Source organism: Triticum aestivum, chromosome 2B (assembly GCF_018294505.1).
Source record: "Triticum aestivum cultivar Chinese Spring chromosome 2B, IWGSC CS RefSeq v2.1, whole genome shotgun sequence".
In the NCBI taxonomy this organism is placed as follows: domain Eukaryota; kingdom Viridiplantae; phylum Streptophyta; class Magnoliopsida; order Poales; family Poaceae; genus Triticum; species Triticum aestivum.
In genome coordinates this window covers 728,485,644-728,511,876 of record NC_057798.1, presented here as the reverse complement: position 1 = coordinate 728,511,876, position 26,233 = coordinate 728,485,644, and positions in this window count along the sequence as shown.

Sequence of the window (26,233 nt, the reverse complement as noted above, 5' to 3'; positions counted from 1 at the left end):
TCATCCCAGAGGCATCACCGATCGGCTTTAGTTAGCAGCAGTAGCGAAGGAATCGCTCCATCTGGTTCAGTAAACAGCCATCGATCGATCGCTTGGGTTCAGTAACACGTAGCCTGCAGTGCAATCGCTCGGGTTCAGTTAGAGCCCAACGCCTCGCACACACGCGTACATACGAGAGAAACGCGCATCGCTCCGCCCCCGACCTCCCACCGTAACCGGCAACTCCCTGAAATTTTCCTCCCCCTCGCTTCTACCATAGTTTTTTCCGTCATGGACGGCCCAAAGAATGTCATGCAGCTGTGTCTCCGGCCCGCCTAGGACGAAAAGCCCATTTTCTATCATGATTTTTTGTCATAGAAGTAGGAGCCCACCACATCTATGATGATACCGGGTTTTGTCACAATTATCGTCATAGAAGTGTCATATGTATGACAGGAAAAAAATTCGTTCGGCCCAAAATGTCACGGATGTGTCTTTTTTTTGTAGTGTAGGAGTCCCCGGCCATGATTTTGTCGGCCTGTTGGAGCTCCTCCCGCATACCCCGGATCTCGGTCCGCATCTCCTTGGTGGCATTAAGTGCCTTGTACAGATCGGTCGAGCTAGCCTTATTCTCCTTTTCAAGGAGTGCATACCGGTCGGCGGCATTTTTCAACTCCACAGCCATTTCGCCTATCTTTTCCTCGCTTCGGCAATGAGCAGCCTGTTCGGCTCTCAATTCTTCGGCCACCTTTAGGGCAGCCACATTGCTAGCCCGATCTTGTTCCTTGGCCTGAGCAAGTTCCGCCCTCAGGGCCTCCACAGCAGCAGCACCATCTGCAGTACAAACATATTGCATTAATATTATGCCCCTCTCACATTTTCTTATACAACATAATAAGGGAAGCAGAGCACATACCCTGTGACTCGTTCAGCCGTTTGTTCACCAGCATGATATCAGTATCGATAGATCCGATCTGCCTCCTTAGTTCGGCAACTTCAATAGACTGGCTGGCTGCTGGATCCTTAGATACCTGCGCACATGTACACCACAGCCGTTACTATATGATCCCCTTTTGCCGCCTATGGCGGGCAACCAGAGTCTCAGGGGCTACTATCCATATGGAGCACACCTAGCGCGTGCCTCACAGCCAAAAAGTAGTGCATTTCTTACTACATACCTCAAAGCCTCTGAGCAGGCTCGTAAATGCCTCATTCAAACCGCTTGTAGTAGATGAAATCTTCTTAAGCATTGCGCTCATTAATGAGTGGTGCTCCGCCGAGAGTGCAGCTCGCTCCAGAAGACCTGTCAGTACGTCCGGCCGGGCATCGAACTGTGCCGGACCCTTCTCATTGCCCCCCGTGGGAGCCACGCGCTCCGGGCTCAAGGCGACTGACGTATTAGCCTCCGGCTTTGGCAGGTCTGGACTCCTCCGTGACGACACCTCAGTGTCGCACGCTTCATGAGGCGGAGAGGTGGGTGGGGTCTCTCTCTCCATCATCTCCGGAGGAAGATCCCCCGAAGACGAACTCTATTGAGGAGAGCTGCTAGCCGAACTGCAAAAGACGAATCCTGGTTATTGATCTCCGAGAAACACAGTACCCTCGGAATAGTGATTAACTTATAGCTCGGTCGAGGGCTGGCCCATTGGCGGGTCTGGCATGGTGTGAACGCCCGTCAAGACAGAGCCCCCCGGGGACACTTACTTCCCCTGTTTGGGCATCTCCGTCTCCAAGTCTTCGGAGGCGGCCCTTTTCTTCCTGCGCGGGGAGGTGGCCTCAGATTCCTCTCCCCAACTATCCTCCTTTGAGGAGAAATCAATTCCCCCGGTCCGAATGAGTAGTGTGTGAAGTCCGGCTTCGCTGCCCTTTCCTTCGCCTTTCCCTGAGGGCATTTTGCTAAGCACCTGGCCAAGCATCTTGGCAACGGTTGGACCCGGCGAGCCTTCAAGAAGTGGCGCCGGACACCTGATTCTCTCCGCCTTGTTGAGCCATTCCTAGCCATGGAGGGTTTTTCAGAACAATGGTTATGGCAAATATAAACAGAGTGTCTGGCTTTAAGGTTACTTACTTGGGTATCTAGGCGATTGCAGCTTAGGTCTGCATCCTCGGTGGTGTCCGGGCACTTCACTTGTGGTCCGAAGAATAATTTACACATCCCTTCGAGCTTCAGGCCGAAGAAGTGCTTAATAGTCCGCAGACCCTCCGGATTGAACTCCCACATCCGGAGAGGCATACGTTTGCACGGCAACATCCGTCGGATTAGCATTACTTGAATTATGCTGACAAGATTGATGTCCCTCTCGATAAGCTCCCGGATACGGCTCTGCAGTATTGGAACATCACTAGCGGGCCCCCAATTTCATCCTGCGTCGGTCCATGACACCAACTGTGACGGAGGGCCTGAACGGAACTCGGGGGCGGCTACCCACGTTGTGCCTCTGGGAGCTGTAGCATAAAACCACCTCTGTTGCCACACATCGGATACCTCCGGGAAAGAACCCTCTGGCCATGGGGCATCAGCGTTCCTGCTTATTATGGCACCTCTTCACTCTGCATGTCGCCCCTCGATCATCTTCGTCTTCATATTGAAGGTCTTGAGCCATAAGCCGAAGTGTGGGTTGACGTGGAGAAAAGCCTCGCACACAATAATGAACGACGAGATATGGAGGATAGCGTCTGGAGCCAGATCATGAAAATCCAACCCATAGTAGAATATGAGCCCCCTCACAAAGGGGTCGAAGGTGACGCCCAGGCCACGGAGGGAGTGAGGGACAAACACAACGCTCTCATTAGGCTCCGGGGTAGGGATAACCTGCCCTGGAGCAGGAAGCCTGTGCTGGATATCGGTGGTCAGGTATCCGACCTCCCTAAGCCTCGTAATGTCCTCCTCTTGGATCGAGGAAGCCAACCACTGGCCTTTAGGGTTGGATCCGGACATATTGGAGGATCTGGGGTGTTGAAGCTAAGGTCTTGGGTGTTGGAGCTCGAGGTGCGAGAAGGTGCAGGGGAGGTGGAAAATAGGCATAGGCCTCGATCCCTTTATAAAGGGGGTGAAACTCAAGAGTCCTCAGCATGACCGCTTGAGACTTATGCAAAAATACACGGAGTCATACCAACTGTCGTCATGGGGTCACACACGCCCATATTGATGGAAAATCCCGTAACAAGAGGAACACGATCTCTGCTTTGGCAGGACGTGTCTATAAAACCGCCTCGTAGCACGAGTCAAGGTGGGGAGAGAAATGCCGGTTCGTGTTGGACCAGGCCACGATGCAAGGGCACGGCGTACGAAGATTGCCAGCAGATCAGATTTACGCTATGTTCCCTACAATGAAAGGTGAAAATCATCTTGTGGATCTGGACACGATCTACGTGTTCGATAATTACTTTGGAGTATTCGGAGAAGGAACCCGCCTTGCAATGTCGAAGACAAGACTGCGCGCCGGACTCATCATCATTGAAGCCTGGTTCAGGGGCTACTGAGGGAGTCCTGGATTAGGGGGTATCCGGACTGCCGGACTATATACATCGTCCGGACTATTGAAGCGTGAAGATACAAGACTCAAGACTTCGTCTTGTGTCCGGATGGGACTCTCCTTTGCGTGGAAGGCAAGCTTGGCGATCCGAATATTGTTTTTCCTTTCTTGTAACCGACTCCATGTAAACCCTAGCCCTCTCCGGTGTCTATATAAACCAGAGAGATTGGTCCTTAGAAGGACAATCACAATTACAATCATACCATCATAGGCTAGCTCTTAGGGTTTAGCCTCTACGATCTTGTGGCAGATCTACTCTTGTACTACTCATATCTTCAATATTAATCAAGCAGGAAGTAGGGTTTTACCTCCATCGAGAGGGCCCGAACCTGGGTAAACATTGTGTCCCTCGCTTCCTATTACCATCAGCCTAGACGCACAGATCGGGACCCCCTACCCGAGATCTGCCTATTTTGACACCGACACCGTCCACCTAGTCATCCTCGGCCATGGGACGCAGCTATCGCTGCTGATAGAAGGCGAGGTCAAAACTGTCGGTGGTGCGGAGCCCATGTTGCGGCAGCCCGGATGCCAGCTCCATCCGGCACTCGCGGCCGCTAGCTAGCCAAGATAGCTCTGTCCAGCTGCTTGTCTGCAAGGTTTGCTAGCTAGATTGGCACGGCAGCGCAGCGGCTTGCTCACACGCACCGCGCTAAGGCCAGCCATCTGGCTCGAGCGAAGGCCAGCGCGGCGGCTTACTCACTCGTGAGTCACGCTCGGGCCAGCCTGCCAACCCGTGTGGAGGCAGCGGGGCGTCCGGCCCGTCCGGTGGAGCGGTGGCCAACTCGCTCATCACCAGCGCCACTGACGAACATGCATCAGTACTGTTCGAAGTAATGTTCAGGAAAAATAATGATTTCAGGGGGAATAACAAGATAGAAGGTTAGATGTGGGTCCCGCATGTCAACGGTCAAACAAAATGTGTTGGTTTAAGCTGCCTCGTCAGAACGGACGTGTGGGCCAACCCTGCCATAAATGGGTTTAAACGAACCTAATCGGTAGGAGTACTAGGTAGTGGTTTTTGGCGTGGATTAAGAAATTTTGGGTATATTTTTTGCTATTTATTATACAATAGATTCTTCCTAGCGTTGGTTGAAAGTAGTAGTTTTTTGTTAAATACTCTACATATTGTAAGTAGGAGTGGAAGTTAAGCTTTGGAAGCCAATAAGCAAGGCTAGTTACATAGTGCATATGTGTACATGATTGAAAGTAAATATCAACCATGAGTGACTAATATCTTGATGGAAAACTCGAAACTATGGAATACTAGGAAAAAAATGCATGGTTGGAAATACTAGCAATGTTCATGTGCATTGCAATGAATCATAATTAGAATAATACTTATTCACAAACTTGGTACAAAACACTCTAATTTTGATATACATATGTCACTAGAGATATATTATGTTTCAATTAGAATATATTCCTTGGGCTGTTTTGGTGAGGTCAGGGAGGGATGTGGTTGGTTTTAAGATACTAATTATGGGGTTTTCTGCAAATTGGTAGACAAGTGGGATGTTGGTGAGAAAAGGCAACAACTTACCTCATAGTCGTTAGATTTAGATCTAATGGTCAGAAATGATGGATGGCAGACACACCATCATCACCAACTTAGTCTTGTGTAGGAGTACTAGCAAGATCCGTGCATTGCACGGAACATCAAGATGCATTTTTTATAAAACACTTGTTGTGATTGACCCTTGCGGGAGTAATCCCACGTGTAAAAACTAATGATATCTCGAGAAATATGAGATAAGGTGAAGAGGAGTGGGGTGTGGTGGTGATTGGTGGTCGGACTGAGCGGAGGCATGGGGATTGACGACGCCGACAGCGGCCACCAGGCCAGTTTGTTCCAGAGGCTTCCTTTATTAATTGCTCAACAATGAGGTTTGTTGGAGATAAGGATGAACGAGGGAAGGCCTTGTCTGCAAATGTGGAGACGGGTGCGGGTATCTTTTAGTTTAATTTCCATCCGTCAGATATAGATCAGACGGTCTATATTACAAGAAGTCACACGTACCATCATCACCAACTCGGTTTTTTATAAGAGAAGAAATATAAGTACGGAGATACAAACGTATTATCGATACTTGCTTCCGTAAACTAGCATCTACATTCTATTCAACGCCTCAGCATGTGGGTCCTTAGCACAATGACTTCTTGACTGTGTAAAACAAAGATTTTCCCGTCGCCGATAAGGAGGGGGTGACGGCGGCGCGCTTTTTGGCTTGCTCTAGTCCTAGTAGTCATACTAGGTGGTCTAAGCACGTGTAGATTTATTCTTTTTCATGTCTCGTGTTCGCCGTACTGCCTCGATTGTTGATGAATAGACGGTAAGTTATTCACGGGGAAACCCTTGTTGAGCGTGTTTGCGAGAGAGAGGGAGACAATGTGCATGTGTGATATGTTAGAGACTGAGGCAATGATAACAGATTCTTTGTGTCTATGTGTGTGGAATATATAGAGAGACATGTACATGGGGCTTTGTGTTGTGTAACGTGGAGACACATATACATAATTAGAGAGTGAGTGTGTGAGATACACATGCGGACATGGGGAGACATGGGGATCCAGATAAATGGTTGTTTGTGCGTGTCTATGTGTGTTTGTGCACGAGTTTGTGTGTGAGAGGGAGTGTGTGTATGTGCAGTAGAGAGACCACTGGAGATGTAAACCTAGTATAAGGGAAGGGGGAATGTTGTGACATGTGTAGTAGCGGGATAGCACGTGTGCGGGCGGGGGGGAGCAGACTATTTGGAAGAGACATCGAGTGTGTGTGTGTGGGAGAGGGGTGTGAGAGCGAGAGAGAGAGAGAGAGAGAGAGAGAGAGAGAGAGAGAGAGCTAGCGACGGAGAGAGAGAGAGAGGAAGAGAGGGGGAGAGAGGGGTCGTTTGTGTCCATAAATGGCGTATAGATAGGGAGACAATGTTGATGTTGTCCGAAATTGGCCTATGAACGGAGACGCAAGGGAAGCGAGTCATCGTGTGTGTGATAGGGACTTCATGAGAGATCTAGAATAGGTGGCGTAGAGAACAATGTGCGAAATCGAGAACGATGATACATTAGGGAGCTATGGAAAGAGTCACGACATATATGTATACAGGGAAGGAGCTGGGGCGGGTCCGCATGTGGGGGAGATAGAAAGAGGAGAGTAGTGCACAAGGAGACAAAGTGTGTTTGTTTGCAGTGGGGGTGGTGTGTGAGGTGAGTGAGCGAGAACCACATAACTAGGGAGATAGACGTTTGGGGGCGACGTTTTGTGTGTATGGGAAATATACACTCTACATAGTGTGTGTGCTTGGGTAAGAGAGATAGCGGGAGACCTAGAGAGTGAGGGAAGAGATGTGTGCATGCCCGAGAGACAAAGTGATAGAGACCTATATTGGGGTCCGGACTTTACAAGAGAGAGGGGTGTTAATGTACTTGTGTGTTGGTGTTTGGGGGAGAGAACGACTTCTCTATGTGTGTGTGTGTGTGTGTGGTGGGGGTGGCTTCAGATAAAGAGTGAGGTGTCTATATTTGAGGGACTTTAGCGTAATTGAGATATTGTGCACTCATGGTTAATCAATTTGTTTCACAGTTTGTACTATGAGATAATGATACTTTTGAACATGCGTGATATAACTTGATGTACCAGAATTGCAAACCTAATATTTAAGGGATCTCGTGATTTCAAATTCATATATCAAACCTAGAGATATACACATACGGGCATGTTCAAACATTATATTCATCCACTTTATTCATACACATACACATTTTTGCTTTTGTCATCGTATTTAGGATAAACACATTTGGAATTTCATTTGAATTGGACCGTATGATGGTATTTGCTTGTATTATCTCAATGATCCATATTTGAATTGAATGGACAATCTAAGTTTCGAGTTGGAGACATTGATTTTCAAAACTTCTACTTTTTTTGCGTGCAAAACAAACAAATTATCGGCCATGATATCATAGTCGGCCGTACGAGAGCAGAATACTTATAATTTTAGGCGCCAAAAGCTTTCAAACTTCCCGCTCACATCGAAATATCACGCGCTCGAAAGTTTAGCCCTGCGATCTTCCTGTTTTACCCCTGCCACATGAACAGAAAAGGGTTGCTTTGGTAACTCCATTGTTTTCCCCTCTTTGCCCCCAACATTCTTCCCCAGAGCCCCTCCCCTTCTCCTCCTCGACCCTCATACATAGCAAGCCACCGAATCTAGTCCTCCGCCACCGTAGTGGACCTCACACCCCGCCGGATCTACCTTCCGCACCTTGGAACCCCCAATTGCCAACTCACCACTTCACCGGAGCCGCTTCAGCGACTGGCTTGTCCACCGCTCCAGATCTCTTTGACCGCCATCATGGTCCACCGCACCGGATCTGCTTAACCGGCGCCCTCGTCCACCACAGTGTAGGCCTTTCACTGACTCCCTCGTCCGCCCCTTCGCTGGCCCTTCATACAAGCCCTCGTCCGCTGAAACAGATCTGCCTCACCGAAAGCACTGTACAACGCGCCCGCCGAAGCCTTCGTCCACTGCAGCGGACCCACTCCACGGACGCCATATTCAACTCCATCGGCCCTGCTTTACCGACTCCGTATCCTCATGAGGTTATTTCGATTTGTACTCCTTCGGTTTTTCTCTTTATCATGCAACTGTTCACTTACCACGGATGAGCTTTCTTGTATGTCGACAAGCGCTGCAACGGTAGCACCGGAGCCGCTTCAGCGATGGCGACAGCCGGCCCAAACTCAACCGCAACACGAGCACCATCGACGATCATTAGCTATCAAGTATGACAATGATACCCATACGCCGGCAAGAATCTGGTACTATTATCCAACGGTCGGCGCCTATGTTCACTTTCCTAGCATAAGCACCGCATCTTTGAATTTCTTCAGGGCATCATTCAGTTTTTCATGCGACGCGTTATTCTGCTTGCACCTGTAGGGCCATACTTCTGGCAGTGAACATGTTACATGTGCTAAATTGCATACCAGTGCACATATAGTTAATATGCTTTAGTTTTGTCCTAAGTACTGTATTACTGTACTTCCTAGATATCATTGCCTACTATTTTACTTCTTGAATGCAATATTTATGATAATGGTGTTGTTCTGATGCCATCTATTGGTTCCATCATACTGCTTAATGTTCTCTATGCTTAATTACACATCAGCAAACTAGCATGTGGTTCAACTGCTTTTTGTTTGTTTTACCCTACATTTTCTGATGCTAGCTATTACATCACTGCTCCGAGCCTCTATTCATTACTTGTTTGTGTGTTCTTGATCTTCCCAAGTTGCATGACTAATCTGATGCTTCTATTAATTATGGAGCTGCCAACCCCATCAAGCAAAATATTTGTTCTTTTGGGGCTGGCACCTCTAACAAGCATAAAAATAGAGAGAAGCAGATATATTGTCGTGTATGCACACACCCTTCTTTCATTAGTTTAGATGAACCATTGATGATCAATTCGGACCAGTGCATGCGATTAAAATTAATTTTACCTAAATAGAGGGTGCAGAATAAACTACAACAACTAGATTTGCAACCATGGGATGCTGACGATATCTTCAAAGAACATTGCCACAGCAGCGAGGCTTCACAGCAACATATGGTAAGCCAGTGTGTTTTAGTACATGTGAAATGTAATGCGAGTGGGTTGCTTTCTTGGCTTGTGCCCTCAACCTGTAATTCTACCAAATTACAAATAGTTCAGTTGTCTGCTTTGCTGTATTGCTTGATTTGAATGCTTGTTTGTTGTTACTCTATACCTGAGTTGGCCAATATGTCAGCAGTGCCTGCTGTACTATCATAAAGAAATGCATGCCTATTTCATTTGAGTCCTTAAATTTTCCTCTCAACTTCATCACAAGACTGTCTTCGTAGTTTATATGAGGCCACACTGTTAAGTGCTTTCTCAGATTATTTCAACTGCTTAGATGCCTTGGCAACTTAAATATAGCGGTGGTACACTCCCTTTCAACTAGGGATGTCAACTGGGTCCCGTTTAATCCCGATTAAAATCCACTAGTGGTATGATAGTTCAAAAGAGTTTTTGTTTTTTGAGGAAAATGAACTAGGGAGGTAGCAAAAACTAACTAGATGGGACTGGCGGATGTCATTTATTTGCCACTTACATCCCAAGTTTCATCTTACCATTTTAATTTCTTTTCGGCTGATGCTGTTTCGAACCATTTAAATATAGTTTGCCATGCTCGGCAATAATTAGTCCGTCGTTTACCATGTAAGATTACTACCTGGATCATACAATAACTATCTCTTACTTATGTCCAGCGGAAACATTTCAGGATGCCGTTCACACTAGGACACAATGTACAACCCCAGAATCTATTTGTGGAAGCAGTGTGCCATCCATGTTTCCAGATGGTAGGAGTTCAGAGGCAACACCGCTGGAGAGCAATCTGAGCACAGATATTATAGTGCTTGAGGCTCTACTAGAGGTAGAAAGAGATGGTGTGGCTGCCATGAATGGGGTAATTTTATCTTGAGGCTGGAAATTACGGAATTAGCGGCACGCATTATGCAAGCAACCCAAGAATTAGAGGAAGTAAGAATGTTGCATTTGAAGACGGAGGAGGTCCTGTTGTTTCTGCTATCTGAAGCCCAAGGTAACCCCGGTTCTTCTTTACATACCAATTGAAATTGTCATTAGATTATTGTACTTGCATGTTGTGTCATGTCTCTGAATGGATTATGTTGCAAGACTCAATATGTTGTCCATGTGTTGTAATGATCCGAATTTTTTAGGCGAGGTAATCCTCAGTACTTGAATGATTGACATAAGATGAACTGTTTTTTGTGTGAGCATATTGTATTGGATGAAATAACTGTTTGACTCAGAGTGTATCCAACCTACTGAATTCGAAGATCACGGCATTTCTAAATCATAAGCATATATAAAGGTGGAATAAATCTTTGTTGTGTTTTTGAAGAAATAGATAACAAAACGTAGAATTATCTGTGGATATTCGTAATCGAATACAAATTGGATTTGAATTTAGTTTGCCAGGGCCCAGGGCAAACGTGAATGCTAATTCTCCCAAGTTTTGCACCCACTATAATTTGTGGGCTGCCCGAAGCAAGTGTTTGCGAGATGGAAATTACTGTCTACCCCTGACACTTGACATCTTTATCGACCGGATTTACACTACTGTCGATAGAGGTAGACTAGTAACTTCAATCATACATGACACGATGGCCTCTGAGCCCATTCAGACACGGTGGGCACCAAACGTGGGCGGCAAAACACATTTGATTCAAGCTCGTCCGAAAGACATGTGTCTCTTCCTCCATTTCCCCATTCATACACGGTGGGCCGCAAAACAAACTCTCTCGTACAAAATCGATGTAGGCTAATATTTTAAATAGGGGCATATGTGTAACTTCCCTCAGACGTGACACAACCGCCCTACCTGTCAGCCTCGTTCATACATCATGGGCACCAACCGTGGGCGGTAAAACACCCTCTCCTCGCCCAAAATAGTTACCGGCAAATATTTGGGAGATGCGAGATTACCGTCCTATACCCAACCGACGCGATGTCCAAAATTTTAAACGGGGATAAGTTCGTAACTTTCCCACATTTCAGAGAAGCACGTCCCAAAGTTTGAGATCCCCCCTCCATTTCCCCATTCATACACCATCGGCGGCACGACAACCTCCGCACTGCGGCCAGCCTCCTCCGTCCGCCACCCCATCGTCCACCTTGCTGGAGACGCTACCCCTACCCCATCATCCACTATAAGAGATGGACGTCTCTCATCCACGGCGCTGGACCAGGATCCTTTCATCGCTGCCTCTCGCTTCATCGGCGCCATCGTCCACCTTGTCGGTGCCGCTCCTACGACTGCCTCGTCCACGGCTACAGGATATATCCCCCGACCCGGCCGTCTGCCATCTAAAGTCTTCTTCCCCGCCGCCGACAGCCATCGCACCTGCAGCACCCTCAACGTATCAGCATAGGCCTACATGGCGTCGCAAGAGAGGTGGTACTCTTCCATATGTGCTTAAGTTATTGATCTCTCCCGGAAAATAGATCGTAATTTGTTTACTGTACTTTTCTTGTCCGTACCAAATCGTAGTGGCTAGTTGAAAGCAAACATTGGTTGCGAAGTAGCTTTGTCTGGTTTGCACCTTCAGATCCGCCATGGCATGGGCACTATACTCGTAAAGCTTATGGTTCCCCCCCTTATATTCACTACCATCATCATAGGTGCTTCGTGTCGTGCTAGCACTGCTCCTCAAGACCTCAACCCAAAGCTTACGTGTTGAAATACGAATCTGATATGATGCTCATATCGCTAAAACAGAGAATGTTTAATTGGTCACCTAATGTTCCTATATTCGTTTCGAAAATCATGTGCGCCACCCACTGGTCCAGGTAGTTCCACTTTCCTGATTTTTCTCTTGATGCTTAGGGTTTTCCCCTTTTATCTACTCTACAATGATCTGCGTAAGTGCTTTCTGTCGTACTAGCATTACTCCACCTTTCAAGCTAAACAACACAACACTCAGAATTTGAAAGCTTAGTTGTTCAAATATGATTGTGATATGATACTGATATTAGTTAACCGACACATTTAATTGGTTAGCTAAAGGTCCCACTTGAGTTTCCAAATGCATGCCGCGACATATAGAGAGACAGCATAATTGCATTTCTTTGTCACTTGTTGACCGTACTTTCTTGTCCATACCAAATCTTAGTTGTTATTTCAAAGCAAACATCGGTTGCTAACTACCCTTTGTGCGGTTTGCAGCTTCAGATCTGCCATCCCACTGCCACGGTCAACACTGTACTCATCATGCTTATGGTTTCCCCATTTTATGATGACCACAATCAGCCAATGTGGTTCGTGTCGTAATAGCACTGCTCCACCCATCGAGCTAAACAAGCTTAGTTGTACAAATTCATATCTAATATTATTGCTGATATTTGTAAAACTAAGAGATGTTTAATTGGTTAGCTAAATGTTTCTACTTTACTTTCGAAATGCATGTGAGCCACATATGGAGAGACCGGAAAGAATAGTATTTCTCTGTGCGCTTCGGTTCATCATGGGTGGTCAATCGACATTGTATTGAAAGACTTGTAATATCTTCAATCTGCTTGCTCTTCTGCTCTTCTTTAAGATGATACTCTTCTCTTGCGGTCGACTAGTCAGGTCGAGTTGTTCTCCCTTAGTATATTTTGAATCTATCAGGTCAGGTCGACTTGTTCTTCTTTACTATATGTTGAAGTTGTCATCTGTGAAGTGTCATCACTTATGGAGCTCTCATATTTTGAGTAGTAGGCCACATTATATTAATGCACACAACAAATTACAGCATGCATGGCATCTCTTAAAAGAATTGCAGAAATAGCACAAAGGGGTTTACAGGGAGGCAGTATTGGATTAGAATCACTTCTGCATTACAAAGAAAATCTCACTTGTTTTTATGTTTTCATGCATGTCAGATATTGAACATTATCAAAATGAATATGAGAATGGGCACACGAGAGGAATATTGCGGAACAATCCACTGGATAACAAACATGGCATGGTGGAGGATGGCCTATCTTATTCACCCATCAAGGTGCTTGCTCTAACTTTGCAAAGTTGTATTGGTCGCACATGTTTTGCATCTGACCTCTTGCATTACTTCTACTTTGTTACACCATCTGCTTAGTTTAAGCATCATATATGAGTATATGCCATACCTATCCATTTTCTATACCTATTCCATGTGTTGTCACACTATGTTTTTCCAGTCAAATGTTGTTCTTTCGTAATAGATGTACAAAAGGAAGGGGGTGAGTGCAGATCCTCAAGGTGTACAGACTAGGTATTTGAAAAAGGTAGTGATACATGTTAAATCAGATAGATCAGCAGCCACAGAAAACACAGGCCCAACTGTACCACACTTTACCCCTACTCTAGTGGCCTAACCCCTATTAGAACTGTTGGGAGCCCAGCGTCAGGTACTGTCTATGGTATCAATTCAAAATTTGAACTTCTAAATATCTGCTTGTGCCTTACCTTCTCTCTTGTATGAAAACTAATTTCGGATGAATCTCCTTGCTCAAAGGATCATACGGTCTCAAAACAATATTGGGCTCTGCATTGCTCTTGTCAGTACCTCTCTCCCTTTTGCATTGTAACGCTATACTTAATTAATTGCTATTTGATTATGTATCATCAGGCTGCACCTGAGCTTCATTATCCTCTGTTTCTTCCAATATTATTTGATCTATATTTACCCTTTGCAAAATGTAGAATAATGGCAACGCTTATAAAGAATTTTCTTTGGGGAATTTATTGAATTATCCTTCCATCAACATGGAGAAGGGATTTGTCCAACCCGTGTTAACATGTAATGTAAGTTCATCCTTCTCAAGCCTTCAAACTTTGTTCTAGTATAGATTTGGATAGGCATCATTTCCTCCACTTCTGTTTGCTTTGCTGTTTACATCTGATTGGATGTTTGCAACAACTATCAGTTTCAAATTGTAGTTGTAAAAACATGTTCCTTATGCAGAACAGATCCATTTATTTGCTTATATAATTGTGAAACCTGTTACGTGTCTCCTTGTTTCTCTTTCAGAGTCGTATCTCTCACGCCATGCAGAACTTTAGGGAAGATAGTGAGCCAAACCATCTTCAGGACAGCGAGATGACCCCAAGGTCCTGTCTTGATGAAGATAGTGAGTTGAAGCTACTCACCAGCAGGTGTGAGACAACCTCTATGCAGTCACTGCTTCAATCAGTTTGACTTCTTCAGTGTCAACTTAAAGTGGAAAGGCTTGCTTCAGCTCAGCTCCTACTTGAAGTCAAAGATGCAATGAAGATGTCAGAGGACTACCGTGCGCACCATCATGCCATAAATCTAGTGTTGATGCATCTATCATTGACATAACTGAGGTCTACTCAGCTTCTTTGGGTGTTTGGGGGGGCCGACCTGGGCAAGCCTAGTGCCTTCTGAAGTGCTCTCAGTTTTGTATATTCTTTTGTCGGCGCGTTTATTTGCACTGGTGGCGAACTTTGATGCCCATTGGATGTAATATGTGTGATAGCCGTGATAGCCTAGCGTAAGTTGCTTGCTTATTTATTTCCTTGTTGTCTTGTTTATTTGTTTGCTTGTAGTCATTGCAGTTCTTTTTCCGCGGTTTGTTAGTGGCTGCAATAACCTATTTTTTAAAACTAGGCCACAATAACCATGGGCTAATATTTACTGTAGTGACACTGGGCCTCCTACGGGCCGTAGAAACAGTAGGCCTTCTACGGGCCGTAGAAACAGTGGGCCTTCTACGGGCCGTAGAAACAATGGGCCTTCTACGGGTTGTATCATCAATGGTCCTTATACGGGCCGTATGATCGATTGGCTAAACATGGGCCAATAACAGGCCGCATTATGGCCGTAAACGGGCTAGAGTTGGAATCGTCCATTCATGGGCCGACCATAACGGGCCATCGTTAATAGGCCGTATTTGATGACGCTATGAAAACGGCCCAACATATTAATGGACCACAAACGGGCCAACTGTAACCATGGGCTGAATTTGGCCCACAAGCAAAAAATGACAGTAACGGGCCATAAGTAAACGAATGCTGGAAATGAGCCCTGGAATAAATGGGCTCTGAGAAGGCCGAAAGATAACATGGGCTGGAAATGGCCCAACGGAATAACGGGCCATTAATGGGTATAAAGTGATACACTGTTCATTACGGGCCAGTTTCACCATGGGTCGTTAATGGGTGTAAAGTGATACACTGTTCATTACGGGCCAGTTTCACCACGGGCCGTTAATAGGCCAAGAGTTACAAAGGGCCTCATATGGGCCGAAAGACGTCATGGGCCATACATGGGCCAGAAGTGAAAACGGGCTAGAATCATATTGGATGGCCCAGATGACGCTACTGGGCCTAATTCGGATAGGGTGTAACGGGCCTTGGGTTAGCGGGTTGTAAATGGGCTATATGCGAACAGGCCGTTAACAGGCTTTCCATGGGCCGGCCTGCCACCTTTTGACCAAGTCAAATGGGCCGGCCTTTTCACAGGAATGGGCCTCTATTGGGCCGTGCCACCTGCCGACGTATCATAGGCGCCTTCTGTCCAATGAGTGGATGACATCTGTCCAACCGATGAGCCGACACGTGTTTCCTCCAGCCAATGATGATTTTACACATGGAAAATCCCCATTGGTCGGGGCTATTAACGGGTTATCGGATCCAAAACCCGACCCGATAGCTTAACGGCGTTCCGTTATGGTGGATGCCACGTGTCGGTCATCCTTGACGAAAGCACTTCTGTGACGCGCGATTTATCATCATGGAAGTGGACACTTCCGTGATGATAATTTTGGTAATGTCATGGAACACTTCTACGACAGCACAGGTATGACTATCTTGATTCTGTCATCAAATCGTCATGGATGTACATGCATGACAAAAAACGCGACCTACTGTGACAAACACGTATCATCACGGAAGTGTATTTTTTTTGTAGTGGAACAAAGTCAACAAGCTTAGTATCATCGGCCGACTTAAACTTCATGACCGGCTCATGCTCTGTGGTTGGCTTTTTCAAAGACGTCATATCTGCCGAATCAACATTGTCCTTGTAGAACTTCAAATCTTCTGTTGCGCAGACTGACTCAGCATAAGCCGCGTCGCCTTCCTCACATTCCAAGGTTATCTTCCGGCTCACATATATTGAAATGGTACCCTTATAACCCGGCATTTTGAGCTGTAGATACACATAACACGGCTGTGCCATGAACCTGGCGTAAGCCAGCCGCCCGAACAGAGCATGATACGGGCTTCTGATCTTGACCACCTCGAAACTCAATTTCTCGGCCCTGGAGTCATATTCATCTCCAAAGGCTACCTCCAGTTCGATCTTACCAACCGGATACACCAACTTACCAGGCACCACTCCATGGAAAACAGTGTTGGACTGCTTAAGGCCCTTATAAGTTAACCCCATGCGACGGAAGGTCTCATAATAAAGGATGTTGATGCTGTTGCCTCCATCCATGAGTACTTTGGTGAATTTATACCCACCAACCTGAGGGGCCACCACCAAAGCTAAGTGACCCGGATTATCAACCCGGGGAGGGTGATCTTCCCTGATCCATAGAATAGGTTGCTCAGACCATCTCAAATAACGAGGAACTATCGGCTCAGCAGCGTTCATAGCCCTCTTATGAAGCTTCTGGTCTCGTTTGCACAAACTGGTGGTAAATACATGATATTGTCCACTATTCATCTGCTTTGGATGGCTCTGGTATCCACCCTGCTGTTGTTGCTGCTGCTGACCACCCTGGCCAGATTGCTGATTATAACCACCTTGATTGCCTTGAGAATTTTGAAAGTTGGGATTTGAACCGCCGCCCGGGCCATGAAAACTGCCGCCACCTGAGCCGTCGCCCTGCCCATTGTTACCATCGAACATGTTGGAATTTTTGAAAGCCTTCATCATCGTACAGTCCTTCCATAGATGAGTAGCCAGCTTCTGCTGAGTGACGTGCCTTGGACAGGGCTCATTCAGTAACTACTCAAGTGTAAGGCCTGACCCACCAGACCGGGGAGGTGGTCTCCCCTTACGCCATTAGTTATTACCCTGAGCATTAGTGTTATCCACAAACTCCAAACTACCATCAGCCTTACGTTTATTACCTCCTTGATTTGTCGGGTTATGCTAAGGGCCCTTGCCGTTGCCGTTCTTCTTTCCTTTCCCTGTCTTTTCATCATCAGACTCGGGATCCTTGGTACTATCAGAGTCGGCGTACTTGACCAGAGCCGCCATCAGCGTACCCATATCATGACAATCGTGCTTGAGCCGCCCCAGCTTTTGTTTCATAGGCAAAAAATGGCAATTTTTCTCCAACATTAGGACTGCAGAGCCGGCATCCATCTTATTAGACGAATGTATTATGGCCTTAACCCGGCGCACCCAATGGGTTGTGGACTCGCCCTCCTCCTGCTTGCAATTCGTCAAATCCACGATTGACATGGGCTGCTTGCATGTATCCTTGAAATTCTGGACGAACCGGGCCTTTAGCTCCGCCCATGAACTGATGGAATTAGGCGGTAGGCTTTTCAACCAAGTACGGGAGGTCCCATCCAACATCATGGTAAAGTACTGGGCCATCGCAGCATCACTGGCCTCCAGTAATTCCATAGCCATCTCGTAACTTTCAATCCATGCCCCGGCCTGTAGGTTGGCCGTGTAATTCTGCACCTTCCTAGGTCCCTTAAAATCCTTGGGCAAACACTTGTTACGTAGAGCCGGCACCAGATAGGAGACACCACCGGTCCTGGTGGCCACAACTGCCTCGATAGAAGTCGTCGGATAAACTGGATACGGCTGGTAAGCCGTCCGCTAAGCCTCCTGCTCAGCCGCCTGCTGAGCCGCCCGCTCAGCCTCTTGAAGTATTCTGTCTTGATCCACCAAGTTAAAGGCTCCATGGCGTGCTGGGTCATGCCCGCCTGGCTCGTTATGATGCCGGACGTTGCTTGAAACGGCCGCTAAGTCCATGTGCCTGCTATAACTCGGGCTTCGGCTTGGACGAGGGGTTGAGTGGATCCTATCCCGGCTGTACGAGTACGCCTCCTGTTCTGCTAAAGCCATCTGAAGAAGTTCTCTGACCCGGCGGGTTTCAACCACCGCTGGAGAGTCACCATCAACCGGGAGAGCCGCCAGTCGTGCCACTGCTGCAATCATCTTCTCCAACGGGTTGGAATAGTGGCCCGGTGGTGTCGGTACATACTGAGGTGGAGCAGTATTCATGCGGGGAAGCCCCATCACCTGCGGATGAACCAGCGTGCCAACCCCATGTGTTGCAACCCGGTCTATCTCAGTACGCCGGGAGAGCCACGGCGGGTTACAGGGCCCGGCGCCAGGTGTGTGAAAAAGGTTTCGGGGATCATAAACCAACGGGAGTCGAGACTAAGTCTTATGGTATCTTCTCCTCATGACCTCATTAGACGCGTTCTGATCCTGCGTGAGTCGGAAAGTCTGCGCCTGAATCCGCTGAGCCTGAGCGTCCAAAGCCGCCCATTCTGCAGTTATCCTGACATCTTCTGCTGCTAGGTCTTCCTTAGCCTGCACCATATCCAGCTTTAATTGTGCCACTTCCGCATCATGTCGAGCTTGATCCACCGGGATGACCACAGCGGTTAACAGAGCGGTCATCTTATGTGTGAGATCCATCAATACCTTAGCCAGCGAGCGCACAGGGTCTCCTGCCCCGGCTGCTGCTGACTCGGAGGTTATGGCCACCGCAGTTGTGGAGTCTTGGATAGGTTGTGTGCCAGCCACGAAGATTCCAACCCTACTCGGCGGCTCGAGGAGATCTGGAATACTGCTGCCATCGAAACAGCCCCCAAGCATGTCGTCTTGCAGTTGATACAACGAATCTATCTCACTTGTGGACGACTCACCATCAGAGTAGATGGTTGTCTCACTGCCAGATGCAGATCCTTCAGAGAGCCCTCCGTGGATGCATCCCATGAAGGAAATCTTCACAGCTGGCGGAGCCCGGGCGGGTCTCGCATGCTGAGCCATCTCAACGAGGTCGGTGCAGATGTCCGGCTCAGGGCCCGGCTCACCGATCTTGCCGATGAAGACGTGAATTCCGCCAAAGGGGGCCCGATACCCGTACTCAATTAAGCAGGCTTCGGGGCCCCAGCCTGCGTCATCGATGTAGAGCTTGCCGCAACGACTCTTGGTCATCCGGCCCACAGCGTATCCCTTGAGCCCTTCGAAGCTGCCCTTCAAGAACTCAAATCCACCATGTGCTGGCCCCACGGTGGGCGCCAACTGTCGTGGAATTGTCACGATAGATGTCCTAGTAAAAGGACTTAATCGTTGAGCCATCGCAACTAGGAAGCTTAAAGGGTTTAATCGGGACAAAGGACACGAGGTATATACTGGTTCGGCCCCTTACAATGAAGGTAAAAGCCTACGATCTAGTTTTGAGTGGTATTGCTTATGTCTCGTTAGCAGGGAGCGAATCGCTTGACCTAGCTCTCGAGTTGATGTTACTTGCCCTGAACCGTCGTCAGGTCGTCCATTTATATACAAAGGTCGACGCCTAGCGGCTCTATAGAGTCCCGGCCGGTTCATAAACATTGTCCGGCTCGGTCTCTTAACTATTCTTGCCTTACAATACAAGTCACACACATATGGTGGTTTATCACTACGGGCTTTAAGTTGCCTCTGGGCTTTGGGACCTTTATTGAACCGCCATCTCTATCCTGGGTCTTGGGCTTCAAAAATATTTGTAAGTATAACCTGGCCCCTCCTGGGCGGGTTATACGAATAGTTATATCCCCCAAAAAACCCAAATATCGGAGAAGAAATACGAGGCTATAAGAGATCATACAAATAAGAGATCAAAGAACTCAAATAATTTTCATGGATATAAAAAGATATAACTGATCATAAACTCGAAATTCATCATATCCCAACAAACACACCACCAAAAGACTTACATCATATGGATCTCCAAGAGACCATTGTATTGATAATCAAGAGAGAGAGAGAGAGGAAGCCATCTAGCTACTAACTATGGACCTGAAGGTCTACAAAGAACTACTCACGCATCATCGGGGAGGCACCAATGGAAGTGGTGAACCCCTCCGTGATGGTGTCTAGATTGGATCTCGTGGTTCTGGACTCTGCAGCGGCAGGATGAAAATTTCGTCGACTCCTCTAGGGCTTCTGGAATATTGGAGTATTTATAGAGCAAAGAGTCGGTCCAGGGGGCACCCGAGGTGGGCACAACCCACCAGGGTGCACCTGGGCCTCCTGGCGCGCCCTGGTGGGTTGTCCCCTCCTCGGCACTACCCCCAGGTGCAACCAGGGCCCGTTGTGTTCCTTCTGGACCATAAAAAGTCATCGTAAATTGGCGTGGCATTTGGACTCCATCTGATATTGATTTCGTGTGATGTAAAAAACAATCAGAAAACAGCAACTGGCACTTGGCACAATGTCAATAGGTTAGTACCAAAAAATGATATAAAATGACTATATAATGATTATAAAACATCCAAGATTGATAATAAAACAACATGGAATGATCAAAATTATAGATATGTTGGAGACGTATCAGCATCCCCAAGCTTAATTCCTGCTCGTCCTCGAGTAGGTAAGTGATAAAACAGAATTTTTTATGTGGAGTACTGTTTATCATGTCATATCATATTCTTTCCTTTATAGCATGGAAATTTGCACTTTTATGTGATTCAAAGCAATAGTCTAGTTTTGACAAAATAATTTAGATACTCAAGCATATGAACAAGCAACCATGTCTTTCAAAATATCAATGCTAAAATAAGTTATCCCTAGCCCATCATGCTCAAACATTGATTCATTCATGAAACACACTCGAATATTAGCTACACCCAAGACTTAAGTACGATCATATTGTCCTCTATTTGGTGCTTTTATAAGAGAGGATGGAGAGTCAATTTCAAAATTAAAAATTGCATAAAGTAAAAGAAAGGCCCTTCGCGGAGGGAAGTAGGGATTTGTAGAGGTGCCAGAGCTCAAAGCGAAAAATTAGAGATAAATTTTTTTGGGGAGGTGTATCCATCCCACCAACGAAAATGACTTGGAGCATCCCAACACTTTCCATGATAGATATATCATAGGCGGTTCCCAAACAGAAAATAAAGTTTATTCCTTTTTCCACCATAAATTTCACTTTCCATGGCTAGCCGTATCCACGGGTGCCCTCCATACCAACACTTTCCAAGGAATTTATTATCTGACAACATAAAGTAAATTCATTTTTGCATTTTGGGACTGGGCATCCCTAAAACCTTTGCTTTACTCTTGTGCAATGACAAATAAACACTCATCATGAGAATAACACATTTAGCATGGAAAATATTAGCTACTCGTTACCGTTCCGCGAGCGAAACAAGCACACAAAAGAGAAGTTCATTTTGAAAATTAGAGATGGCACATGCAAATTTGCTTAGAACGGCCAAAGAATACCACATATAGGTAGATATAGTGGACTCGTGTGGCAAAACTGGTTTAAAGGATTTTGGATGCACAAGTAGAGGTCATACTTGGTGCAAAATGAAGACTAGCAAAAAGATTGAGGAGCGACCAACCAAGAAACGAATAATCTCATAAGCAAGCATTAAGCATAATTAACATCGAATAATGCACCACAAGTAGGATATAATGTTCACTGCATGATTATTGACTTTCGTGCATGCATAGGGAATCACAAACCTTAACACCAATATTCTTACTAGAGCACAATTACTCACCAACATAACTCACATATCACATCATCATATCTCAAAACTATTACTAAGAATCAAGTTCATTTTGTCCAATGATCTTCATGACATATATTATTTCTTTCTTTATCCGTCTTGGATATCTATCGCTTTGGGACTAATTTGCATGTGTTGCTTTTCATAAGCTCAAACAAATATAAGTGAAGATCATGAGCATAACATATTTTCTTTCTGTCAAAATAATTTAAGTGAAGCAAGAGAGAATTTCTTCAAAATTTTACTAACTCTCAAATAAATCTAAGTGAAGCAACAGAGCATTTCTTCAAAAATAGTAAGCACACCACTACTATAAGTGTGGTGTAAAACCAATTGTGAGATCCGTTAGTAAAAGAAAGCAAACCACTACTATAAGTGTTGTGTAAAACCAATTATTATTTTGTTTTTGTATTATATATAATGTATTCCAACTTTTCTATGGCAAAAACTCATCAAAGAAAACTAGAGATCCATCAAAATAAGCACACAACACAAAGAAAACAGAATCTGTCAAAACAGAACAGTCTGTAGTAATCTGGAACTTTCGAATACTTATGTAACTCCCAAAATTCTACCAAATTATGAAGACCAGAATAATTGGTATATTAATCTTCTGCAAAAAGAGTCAGGGAAAAAATTTCTTTTCTATGATTTATGATAATTATTTTCGTGATCGCAAAGTTTTTGTCCTTTTCAGCAAGATCAAACAACTATCACCCCGGAAGATCCTAAAGGCTTTACTTGGCACAAACACTAATTAAAATGCAAAAACCACGATCATAACAATAACATAATTTTGCTAACACTCAAGAACAGAAAGCAAAAAGCAAAAATAAATTTTATTCATTGGGTTGCCTCCCAACAAGCGCTATAGTTTTACGCCCATAGCTTGGCATAATATTTTAACGATGCTCACATAAAAGATAGTAATTGAAATACAAAGAGAGCATCATGTAGCATATGATAAACAAATTTAAGTCTAACATACTTCCTATGTATAGGAATTTTCTAAGAAAACAAATTAGCAAGACAAGTAAGATCTAGCATATTCTAGGAAGAAGTAAGAAACAATAGCAATCTCAACATGAAGAGAAGTAACTTAGTGACATGAAGATTTCCACAACCATATTTCCCTCTCTCATAATAATTATATGCGGGATCATATTCAAATTCAACAATATAGCTATCACATAACATATTTTCTACATGATCCACATGCATGCAAAGTTGTCACTCTTCCAAAATAGTGGGATTAACATTAACTAAAGTCATGACCTCTCCAAACCCACTTTCATCAGAAATTTCATAAGATTGAACATTCTCCAAAGTAGTGGGATCTAAAGTTGACACTCTTACAAACACACTTTCAATATTATTGCAAATACTATTATAAATTTCATATTCATCACGAGGCTTAAATAAATTTTCAAGATCATAAGAAGAATCACCCCAATAATGATCATTGCAGTAAGTAGTGGACATAGCAAAATTGGCATCCCCAAGCCTGGGGTTTTGCATATTAGTAGCGCAATTTAGAATAATAGAATTTTTAATAACATCATTGCAATCATGCTTTTCATTCAAGGAGCTATCGTGAATCATTTCATAATTTGCTTTTTTCAACACTTCATCACAATTTTCAGATTCACGAATTTCAAGCAAAACCTCATAAAGATAATCTAGTGCACACAAATCACTAGCAATTGGTTCTTCATAAATGGATCTCTTAAAAAGATTAGCAAGTGGCTGAAGATCCATATCAAAATATTTTAGCAAGCATATAGGAGGCACATGGCAACACAAGCAAACATGAGATCTGATGAGAAAACGATGAATGAAAAAGAGGGCAAATAAAACGACAATTTTTTGTGAAGTGGGGGAGAGGAAAACGAGAGGGAAATAATGTAAATTGCAAGGAGATGAGATTTATGATTATGAACCTGGTTATGTTGAAGATCTTCCCCGGCAACAGCGCTAGAAATGGCTAGTTGACGGGGGACTATCTTGACTTGATCCTCCCCGGCAACGTCGCCAGAAATTCCTTTTGATGTCGCTTGAAGCTACGTTGGTATTTACCCAAAGAGGAAGGGATGATGCAGCATAGCGGTGGTAGGTATTTCCCTCAGATATGAAACCAAGGTTATCGAACCAGTAGGAGAACCAAGCAACACAACGTAAACAGCCCCTGCACACAAACAACAACACCTCGCAACCCGACGTGTTAAAGGGGTTGTCAATCCCTTTCGGGGTACGACGCCTCAAGATAGGCAAAGGACGTGAGGTAAATTTGTAGATGGGATAAATAGATCACAGAACAAATAAATTGCAGCAAGGTATTTTTGTATTTTTTAGTTTAATAGATCTGAAAATAAACACAAGGAAAAAGTAGATCGCAAGGCAAATATATGAGAAAGAAGACCCGGGGGCCATAGGTTTCACTAGTGGCTTCTCTCGAGAAAAATAGCAAACGGTGGGTGAACAAATTACTGTTGGAAAATTGATAGAACTTCAAATAATCATGACGATATCCAGGCAATGATCATTACATAGGCATCACGTACAAGATTAGTAGACCGACTCCTGCCTGCATCTACTACTATTACTCCACACATCGACCGCTATCCAGCATGCATCTAGTGTATTAAGTTCATGTAAGAACGGTGACATGATGTAGACAAGATCCGTTTATCTATTGCGGCAGATATGGATCCCGTCTTTTTATCCTTAGTAGCAACGATACATACGTGTCGGTTCCCTTTCTGTCACTGGGATCAAGCACCGTAAGATCGAACCCACTACCAGGCACCTCTTCCCATTGCAAGATAAATAGATCAAGTTGGCCAAACAAAACCCAAATATGAGAGAAGAAATACGAGGTTATAAGAGATCACGCATATAAGAGATCAAAGAACTCAAATAACTTTCATGGATATAAAAAGATAAAAACTTGAAGTTCATCAAATCCCAACAAACACACCGCCAAAAGACTTACATCATATGGATCTCCAAGGGACCATTGTATTGATAATCAAGAGAGAGAGAGAGAGGAAGCCATCTAGATACTAACTACGGACCCGAAGGTCTACAAAGAACTACTCACGCATCATCGGGGAGGCACCAATGGAAGTGATGAACCCCTCCGTGATGGTGTCTAGATTGGATCTTGTCGTTCTGGACTCTGCGGCCGCTGGATGAAAATTTCATCGACTCCTCTAGGGTTTCTGGAATATTGGGGTATTTATAGAGCAAAGAGTCGGTCCAGGGGCACCTGAGGTGGGCACAACCCACCAGGGCGCGCCTGGGCCTCCTGGCTCGCCCTGGTTGGTTGTCCCATCCTCAAGACTCCTCCCAAGTGCAACCAGGGCCCATTGTGTTCCTTCTGGCCCATCAAAAATCATCGTAAATTGGCATGGCATTTGGACTGCATCTGATATTGATTTCCTTCAATGTAAAAAACATGCAGAAAATAGCAACTGGCACTTGGCACTATGTCAATAGGTTAGTACCAAAAAATGATATAAAATGACTATATAATGATTATAAAACATCCAAGATTGATAATAAAACAACATGGAATGATAAAAAATTATAGATACGTTGGAGACGTATCAGCATCCCCAAGCTTAACTCCAGCTCATCCTTGAGTAGGTAAGTGATAAAACATAATTTTTGATTTGGAGTGATGTTTATCATGTCATATCATATTCTTTTCTTTATAACATGGACATTTGGACTTTCATGTGATTCAAAGCAATAGACCAGTTTTGACATAATAATTTAGATACTCAAGCATATGAACAAGCAACCAAGTCTTTCAAAATATCAATGCTAAAACAAGTTATCCCTAGCCCATCATGCTCAAACATTGATCCATTCATGAAACACACTCGAATATTATCTACACCCAATACTTAAGTACGATCATATTGTCCACTATTTGGTGCTTTTATAAGAGAGGATGGAGACTCAATTTCAAAAATAAAAATTGCATAAAGTAAAAGAAATGCCCTTTGCGGAGGGAAGTAGGGATTTGTAGAGGTGCCAGAGCTCAAAGCGAAAAATTAGAGATAAAAACATTTTGGGAGGTGTATCCGTCCCACCAACAAAAATGACTTGGAGCATCCCAACACTTTCCATGCTAGATATATCATAGGCGGTTCCCAAACAGAAAATAAAGTTTATTCCTTTTTCCACCATAACTTTCACTTTCCATGGCTAGCCGTATCCACGGGTGCCCTCCATACCAACACTTTCCAAGGAATTTATTATTTGACAACATAAAGAAAATTCATTTTTGCATTTCAGGACTAGGCATCCCTAAAACCTTGGCCTTTCTCTTGTGCAATGACAAGTGAATAAACACTCATTGTGAGAATAACACATCTAGCATGGAAAATATTAGCTACCCGTTACCGTTTCG